This window comes from Dendrobium catenatum, unplaced genomic scaffold (assembly GCF_001605985.2).
Source record: "Dendrobium catenatum unplaced genomic scaffold, ASM160598v2 original_scaffold_229285, whole genome shotgun sequence".
Lineage (NCBI taxonomy): Eukaryota > Viridiplantae > Streptophyta > Magnoliopsida > Asparagales > Orchidaceae > Dendrobium > Dendrobium catenatum.
The window spans coordinates 1-9,144 of NW_021547694.1; the positions used below are offsets into that span (position 1 = coordinate 1).

At 39.9% G+C, this 9,144-nt stretch overlaps 1 long non-coding RNA gene across 1 annotated transcript; it reads left to right on the top strand.

Moving 5' to 3' along the window:
- The first annotated feature begins 6 nt into the window (after nt 1–6).
- LOC114578942 lies at nt 7–3,537 on the top strand. The gene is made up of 2 exons (XR_003699840.1): nt 7–299; nt 3,174–3,537. It is a non-coding gene; the product is annotated as an uncharacterized LOC114578942 (long non-coding RNA).
- The last annotated feature ends 5,607 nt before the right edge of the window (nt 3,538–9,144 follow it).

Below are 9,144 nucleotides of genomic sequence, written 5' to 3' on the forward strand. Positions count from 1 at the left end.
CTTATATCCTCAAAAATCAGTAAACTATGTTGTCCTTGCAAATATATATGCGACAGCTAGTTTGTGGGAAAATGCATGGAGGACAAGAAAATTAATGCAACAACAATCAAGTCAGAAAGATGCAGGCTGCAGCTCTATTGACCTTCCTAGGCATGTGTTTTTATAATCTCACCTTGAGGGTATGATTCTTAGAAGCCATGGACTCAATGCTTCCTTATTTGTTCTCATACGTCAGAAAGTTACAGGGCAGATTCTCTTCTCACTGCATGCAACAATTGGTGAAGAGATAACAGTTCCTGGTATGCTTTTCCTCTACCTTATTCCCTAACATGTGCATATTGTTCTATTGTACTCGTGAAAACTTATTCGAATTTTTCTGTAAGAATGATTTATTTAATTCCTATATGACCTCGATTTTTTGCGCCTTGAAGCTCTGCTTATCATACATTGTTTACGTTGGACTGCATAGTTTGTGACAGAGAACCAAGACCAGGAAGAGGAGCTCGACCAAGCCGAGAGAGAGGGAGAGATAATGAATGCTTTGATTAATTAAACAGAGTTACAAAATACATAGTATACATAGAAAGTAAGTGCAGGAAAAGGCAATCTTGATTTGCCCGTACAGATCTTGATGAGTCATCAGGTGACGTGTATTGCTGCTCTAACAACCCCTTCAAATTAATCATTATGGCGGACGAATGGTTAATTTGGAACGTAGATCGCATAAGCGTGATGCGGAGAGGGGTTTGGTTAGAATATCGGTGATCTGATCTGTCGTGCTGATGTGATGAATGGTTACTGCGCCTTGCTTGATGTGTTCGCTGATGAAGTGATAGTCGATTTCAATGTGTTTGGTCCAGGCGTGAAAGACTGGGTTGTTGGCGAGAGTAATGGCGGAGGCGTTGTCGCAGAGTGTTTTTGTCGGAGATGTTTGTGGTATGTGAAATTCTTTAGCTAGTCAGTGCATCCATAGAACATCTGAAGTGGCGGATGAGAGAGACATGTACTCGGCTTCGGTAGAGGATTTTTCCACCGTTGATTGTTTCTTAACGGACCATGAGATGAGAGTATGGCCCAAGAAGGTGCAGAAGCCAGAGATTGATTTGCGGTCGGACGAGTCGGATGCCCAATCAACATCTGTGTAGGTGCAGAGTTGAAGGTCGCCGATTTTGATTGGATGACCATAGTTGATCATACCTTTTATGTACCGGAGTAAACGTTTTAGATCTTGATAGTTGGATGTACTTGGTTGATGCATGTGTTGACATATGAGATTTGTGGCAAATGCAATGTCGGGTCTAGTGATCGACATGTACTGGAGGGAACCGACCAGCTTGCGGAACATGTGAGGATCTTGAAATGGCAGATCTTCATTGGTTCGATTGTAGCGTTTTGTACCGATGGGTGTCATGCACGATTTACAGTTGGAGAAGCTGGCTGTATGTATGAGTTCTTGAGTGTTGTGTTGTTGATGCAGGAAGTATCCTCCCGGAGTTTGAAGAAACTGGATGCCTAAAAAGAGAGATACTTCGCTGAGTTGCTTTATGCTAACTTGGGAGTGAAGCTGTTAAAGAATGATTTGGATTATGGAGGAATCATTTCCTGTAATAAGTATGTCGTCCACATAGACAAGAATGAAAATGTGAGTATTGTTATGATTAAAAAGAAGTAGAGACAGATCAGCTTTACTGAAAGTGAATTCGAGAGATTGTAGAACATTTGTGAATTGCTGGAATCATTGTCGAGGTGATTGTTTCAAACCATATATAGATTTGCACAATCGACATACATGGTGGGGATGTTGTGCGCCGATGAAACCTGTAGGTTGTTTCATATATACTTCGTCTTTGAGTTCGCCGTGCAAGAAGGCGTTTGAGGCATCTAATTGAGTGACGGTCCATTGATTGTGTAGAGCAACAGTAAGCAGCATGCGAATGGTAACCATTTTGGCCACTGGACTGAACTTTTCAATATAGTTGATGCCGTATTCCTGGGAGCAACCTTGTGGAATGAGACGAGCCTTGTATCTTGCAACTTGACCGTTGGGATAAAGTTTTGTCTTGAATGTCCATTTGCAGCCAAATATAGGTTTATTGAGCGGAGGCGGAACAAGAGCCCATGCTCCTTGCTTTTGAAGGGCAGGAAATTTAGAGGACATGGCTGATCTACAATAAGCGTGTTTACTGGCTTGCGAGTAGGATGTGAGAGTAGGATCTAAAGGGGAGGTAACATATTAGTCAAATATTTTCTTGGGTCTAGATATGCCAGATTTTAGACGAGTCTGCATTGGATGGGATTTAACATTTGGGGATGGGGGCTCGGGATTAGATTATATATCACGGATAGAGCAGCTAGTGGAAGATGTGGGAAAGGAATTTGCATAATGAGGCATAGATCTTGAGGACAGAGTGGACATAGAAGTACACTGAGTAGTTCGTGAAATTGTGGATGAAGGGACGAGCAACTAGGGTGAAAGGTTACTATCCGAAGATGCAGAAGAGGGCTGAGGTAATTTCGGTTGAAAGGGAAATAGATGTTCATGAAAGATAACGTGTCTTGATATGTAGATGCGATTGGTTAATAAATTTAGGCAACAATAGCCTTTGTGTTGAGATGAGTAACCGAGGAAGATGCATTCCAGTGACAAAGAGGAAAATTTGTTTTGAGTCAAAGGTTTTAGCCACAAAAAGCACAAGCAACCGAATGTACGTAAATGAGTGTAGGTTGCGGGTTTACCATGAAGTTTATAGTACGGAGTCTGGTTGGAAATGGCTGAAGAGGGAAGTCTATTTATTAGATAGTTAGCTGCGGAAATTGCTTCGGCCTAGAAAGAATGCGGAAGATGAGAGGCATGAAGAAAGGTTTGCGTGATGGCCTCGCATTCTCTCTACGCTCGGCTGCTCGAGACCCCGCAGTCGCCTCGCATTCTCTCTACGCTCGGCTGCTCGAGACCCCGCAGTCGCCTCGCAATTTTCTTCGCTCGGCTGTAACCTGGAAGGACTCCGCAGGTTTTTTAGGGTTTTGGTACGCACAGACTTACGATCGATTTTTCGTCCACTCGGGATTTATCTTCGTCCTATCTTACTGTCTCGGTTTGTCTTCATATTAATTTTCACGTTTTGTTTTTGGTTTAGCAAGTTCTGACTTAGTTATGTGCTTTTGATGCAAGTTAGTTTCTCGGTGAAATGTCAACAAGGGCAATATTCTCCAGTACTTGTGCATAAATGTAACCTGGAAGGACTCCGCAGGTTTTTTAGGGTCAAATGTTGCCGAAACAAGCAATACTCATGTTGTCTCCGTTAGAGCCGAGCTTGTACAAATAAAAATTATATTGGTGATGGTTCTTATCCTAAATTTCATTGTAGCAATCACCGTGAACAAATGTAACTGTAATTAGATCAGTGAGTAAATGTAACTTTCAGGTAGTGTAACCTGGAAAGACTCATTGATTGCTTTAATATTGTTAGAATTCAGAAGTTATGTAATTACTTTAATGTAATATTGATTGCTTTAATGTGATTGCTTATGTTTTGTGAATACCTGGAAAGACTCATTGAAGGTAACTGGAATGCTGTAACTTCATTGTAATACTCATGCTGTAACCTGGAAGGACTCCGAAACAAGCAATGCTCATGCTGTGACCTGGACTGCTATAACTTCATTGTAACCATATTCAATGAAGTCATCACATACAATCTAAAAAGTTCTGTAATCAATAATATGATAGCATTTATAATATGGCAAGACAATAAAAAATCTGCAAGACTTCATAATTTGGCATTACCAACAAAAAATCTGCTAGCATTCCAACAAAAAATCAGCAAGTATCACAACAAAAAATCTGCTAGCATCATAACAAAAAATCAGCAAGTATCCCAACAAAAAATCTGCTAGCATCCTAACAAAAAATTGACAGGCATTGATCTATTCGAACAACCCCGTACTAGGACTAGGACGACGTATACTCATTTTTTCACGAGTAACGGATGATGAAGGTACTCGTTCACCGTCCACATTCAGTGGATTTTTACAAGTGTTTTTATGATGGCCCCATGAATTGCAGCGACTACATCTGTGTCCAAGTTTAGGTTTGTGTACAATCTCAAGGAAACTCTTAAGTCGTTTTTTCTTGGGTCTACCACGCGGTCGAAGCGAATTTGGTGGGTTAACCATCTCACCATCACTTACTGCAACCCATTGCTCTTTTCCAGGAAGTGTTGAAATAGGCCCATCATACGACAGTTTATACCTATTTTTAAAGCATAAGATGATTATGTAACTACAATGAATAAGTTAGCAGAAATAAAATGAATCAAGTCACATACCTGTATGTATAATAGTGATCATCAACATATGAATGCCATAAGTTGTTCTGTGTAGTTCCAATAAATGCAGCACCATGTATGCATGGTAATCCACTTAATTGCCATAATCCGCATGTACATTCTTTCTTTTCTATGTCCACCTCGTGCCTTTCATTAAGACCCTCAACTTCAGCTCTAACTGATGTCGACAGGCGAATTATAAACTGTTCTTTTCTTGTAGTAATGTCCCTGATGTAGTCTTCGACATGAGGAACAAGAAGACCTTTCCAAGTGCTTGAGTTCTGTTTTCTCTGAGAGCGTTGTTCCATTAGCATTGCCCTAATCATGTCAACCAAATCAACTACTGGCTTACTTCTAGCTTCTTCAACCCATGCATTAAAAGATTCAGACATATTGTTTGTATTGTAGTGATTTTTTATATACTTTGAGAAAGTCGCCTTAGACCACTTACACGACAATGAGCCCAAGTAATTGTAAATTTGGGGGTTTATTTTGTAGATCTCCTCTATTTTCATATGAAAATCATTAAGCTTGTAAGTGTTTGCGGCAGTCCAAACTAAATTTCGTAGAATGTGGCCATCTTCACAACGAAAAAGTTTCTTGATATTCTTCCACAGGTGTCTCATACACACTCTGTGCTCGGCATTTGGGAAAATAAGCTTAATGGCTTCACCAAGGCCCTTCTCCATGTCAGAAATGAACGCCAAATGTGGCACTTCACAACCAAAGCTTTCAGACAAATTCCTCATGAACCACTCCCAAGATTTCTTTGATTCAGCTTCAGCAACGGCATAAGCTAGAGTATAGAGGCCATTATTAGCATCCAAACAATTAGCAGATAGTAGTACCCCAAGGTACTTAGACTTTAAGTGACAAGCGTCAACCCCTATCAAATATCTACATCCAACAATGAATCCTTCAATACAAACTTTGAAGCTAACAAACATTCGCTGAAATGCATTGCTTTTCTTGTCACACATGTATGTAATATGAGAACCTGGATTCCTGTTTAGTAACTCTAATCTAAGAGTAGGCACCCACATATAGTTCTCATCCACAGATCCGAACATTATATCTCTTGCTAACTCTCTAGAACGCCAAATTTTCATATAAGGCAATGATAATCCGTAAGTGGTCTCCAAGTTATTGCTAATGTCCTTCGGTGTGATATCAGGATTTTTTTTCACAACGTCCTTGATTTCATTTGCTACCCAACTAATAGTAGCTTGCTTGTTACCAGCCCTATTAACCCCAGGGCATGAATGAGTTGAATATACTTTTCTAACTTCGAATGAGTGGCCATCAGGACACAATGAGGCACGTACTCTCCATGGACAACTTCTGTATGCGCAAGTAGCAATTACTCTAGATTTGTCACTAGCCTTCATCTTGATAGCAAAATTCTGTAAAATTGCAGTAGACCTAACTGCTTGTTTAAAACTTTGAGAATCCTGAAATTGAGAACCAACACAAAGAGTATTTGCATCATCTGTTTGGGGTATACAAAAATCGTTGCACATATCATCAACTATAATATCACTTTGACGCATTTTAGTTAACTGCTTCTCTATTTCAGTTTGACTGTTTGGTGGTTGAGACATATCTTCCTCGTGATATTTCATTACAACGACAATCTCAATTCTATTCCTTTCATAACTACTACTAAGCATATTAACTAAATCTGAATCGGTTGAAACCAACATGTACTGCTTAGGTGATGTTCCATTGACATGATAATGTAAGTCGAAAACTTGACCCCTTAGCCAATGACAAAGTGCTTCAACTCGTTCTTTTAGCAACAACAAAGTGATTTCATCTCTCGAAAGCTTTAACGTTTTTTGACTTCCACCGACATACTTCAAACGATTCTGACCCTGCACCTCATTCCAAAATCCACCAAATTTAAGGACTATGAAGTAAAAATTACTCCATTCCATTTCTGTGTATGCAAAAATATTTTCTGTGATAAGCAAAAATACGTCAGTAAGCCAAATGAAACACAAGAAATCACAATGTTTTGGAGTAAAAATATTGCTGAGAGCAGAACTAGCGCCAATAAGCCAAAAATACGTCAGTAAGCCAAAAAAATCGCAATGTATGAAATTGCTGAGAGCATAACTAGAGAAGAAACTTGCCAGAGAAGGCGAAGAAACTTGCCAGAACAGAAGTAGCGATAACACAGGAAATCGCAATGTATGAAATTGCTGAGAGCAGAACTAGCGCCGACAGTAGCGAAGATGAACGCAACGGATGAAACTTGCGAGACCGGAAGTAGCGATAAATGAAAGACAAGAAATCACAATGTTCGGAACTGGTGAGAACAGAACTAGCGAAGATGAACAGATTGCGTGCGAACGAGTGGAGACTCCCGCCACTGTCGCACACGAACGAACGGGGAAGACGGAATATAAAACAGGATATAACGGAGTGGTATAAAAGGTGTAAAACAGGGATTTAAGTTGTATGTATGTAAATCTAATAGTTTAGGTGTTAGATAGGTAATTTGAAATGTTTTGAGTGTTATGTATGTAAAAATCCCTTGTTTAAAATATATGATTTGAAAACGTTATTCACAAACTCGCCGCCTCCATCTAATTTGAAGTTTTGGATAGAACTGTTAAAGTTATTTTTAATTAGATTGTGGAGAAGCTGAAATTTTGTAAAAGTTTCATTTTTGGAATGCATCAAATAGAGCCACGAGAATCGCGTAAAATCATCAATAAAAACTACGTAGTACTTAAATCCATTTAGAGATGGTTGAGGGGATATTCCCCAAACGTCAGAATGAATCAATTGAAAGGGTTTATTACAAGTGGAAATGCTAGAAGAAAATGATAATTTGTGGCTCTTGGCCACGTTACAGGAGATGTAGGTAAGAGAAGAATTTGACATAGTGCAGAGATCCGGAATGTGTTTGACTAAGATTTGAAGAACCCGAAGATGCAGATGTCCAAGCCTGGCATGTCATAGAGAGGTAGACTGGTTCGAGGCTTTCAAGGCGGTAACAGAAGAATTGTGACTAGGAGAAGTTATGATGTGGTAAAGACCATTGCGACTGCGACCTTGGAGATGAAGTTGATTGTCCTTGCGATCCTTAATAGAAAAACTGTTAGCGTCGAAACAAACAACAATATTATTGTCAGCAGTTAATTTGGATATGGATAATAAATTGTGAGATATAGACGACACATGTAAGATGTTTCGGAGGTGTAACTTATGCATCGAGTCCGGTAGAGGCAATATGCCTTGTCCCGAATTCTGAATGGGAAGATTGTTACCATTTGCTATGGAGACGGAGTCGACGCCGGTGTAAGGAGTTGCGTGGTTGAGGTTGGCAAGATCAGACGTTAGGTGCAATGAAGCTCCCGAGTCCAAGATCCAGTCCACTGTGGAGGAGTGCAGCTGTTGAACTGTAAGAGCCTTGGGATTAGATGGCAGAGCGTAATTAGGATTACATCGGTGCTAGCAGTTTAGTGCGGAGTGCCCGTTCTTGCCACAAATTTGACAGTCTGTCTATGCGATGAGGATTGACCTTAAGATGAAGAATTCGAGTTGGATGCTGGGCGTGAGTTTGAACCGCGTCCCCGAATCCTGTTGTAACGTCCCCGACTGTAGGAGATTCAGTTTGATAGAAGAACAACTGAATCGGGTTGTTGTTAAGATTCTTTGACTTGTTCTTGATGGAGATTGATCTCCTCGCTGCATAAAAGAGAGTAAAGAACTTCTAAACTAATTGGACTAAGATAGGTTTAGATGGCGGTTTTGAACGTGTTGTAGGTAGAGGGAAGGCCGTTCAAGATGTATAATATAATATATTCCGTGTCGACCGTCGATCCGGTAGCTACTATGTTGTCAACGAGTATCCTGATTTGTGCGAGATACTGTTGCATATTATGATATTTCATTTGTATTTGATGTAACTTGTTCTTGAGTTGAATAAACGAGATCGATTTGTGAGTTGAAGCCTTTGTTCAAGCGTGGTCCAAACTTCATGCGAGGTTTTGAGGGTGATGATATATGGAAGAACGGATGGGGAAATGGTGTAGAAAAGCTCAAAAATGAGATTTTGATCAATGAGTTTTCAAAGATTCTGTTCGAATAAAGAAGTCTCTGGTGGGCAAGAAATGGTTCCCGAAAGATGTTTGCTGAAGCCATTTGCAGCGAAATGTTGATTGATTTGCAATCACCATATTGACTAATTTTCGCTGGTGAGGAGAGTAGGCACGAGGTTTTTAAGATTTGATATAAGAAACTTGAGGTGAGAGGGAATGGTGAATTCAACGTTTGAAGTCGAGAGGGATGTGTTTGGCGGGAAAGAGATGCAGAGCTTTGATCGGCCATTCTTGATCTTCGCGGCATAGCGTCGTGGCTTTGATACCATGGCAGAGAACCAAGACCAGGAAGAGGATCTTAGCCAAGTCGAGAGGAAGAGAGAGAGGGAGAGAGAATGAATGCTTTGATTAATTAAACAGAGTTACATAATACATAGTATATATAGAAAGTAAGTGCAGGAAAAGGCAATCTTGATTTGCCCGTACAGATCTTGATGAGTCATCAGGTGACGTGTATTGCTGCTCTAACATCACAGCTAGTTGTTCTTTTGCTTTGAATAAAATAAAGCAATCATTAGACGGTTTCGGTTATCTAACTTTCCATAAAGTGATAATTGTAAACATTCTTGTAGTAATCAAGGTGTTAGATACATAAATAGAGTAGTATATAGTGGTATGTATGTAAATCCTCCTATTAAAATCACTATCAAGGTATCATGTTTTAGCACCTTGCTCTTTCCATATTCTCCCATGAAAGGTAGCATTGC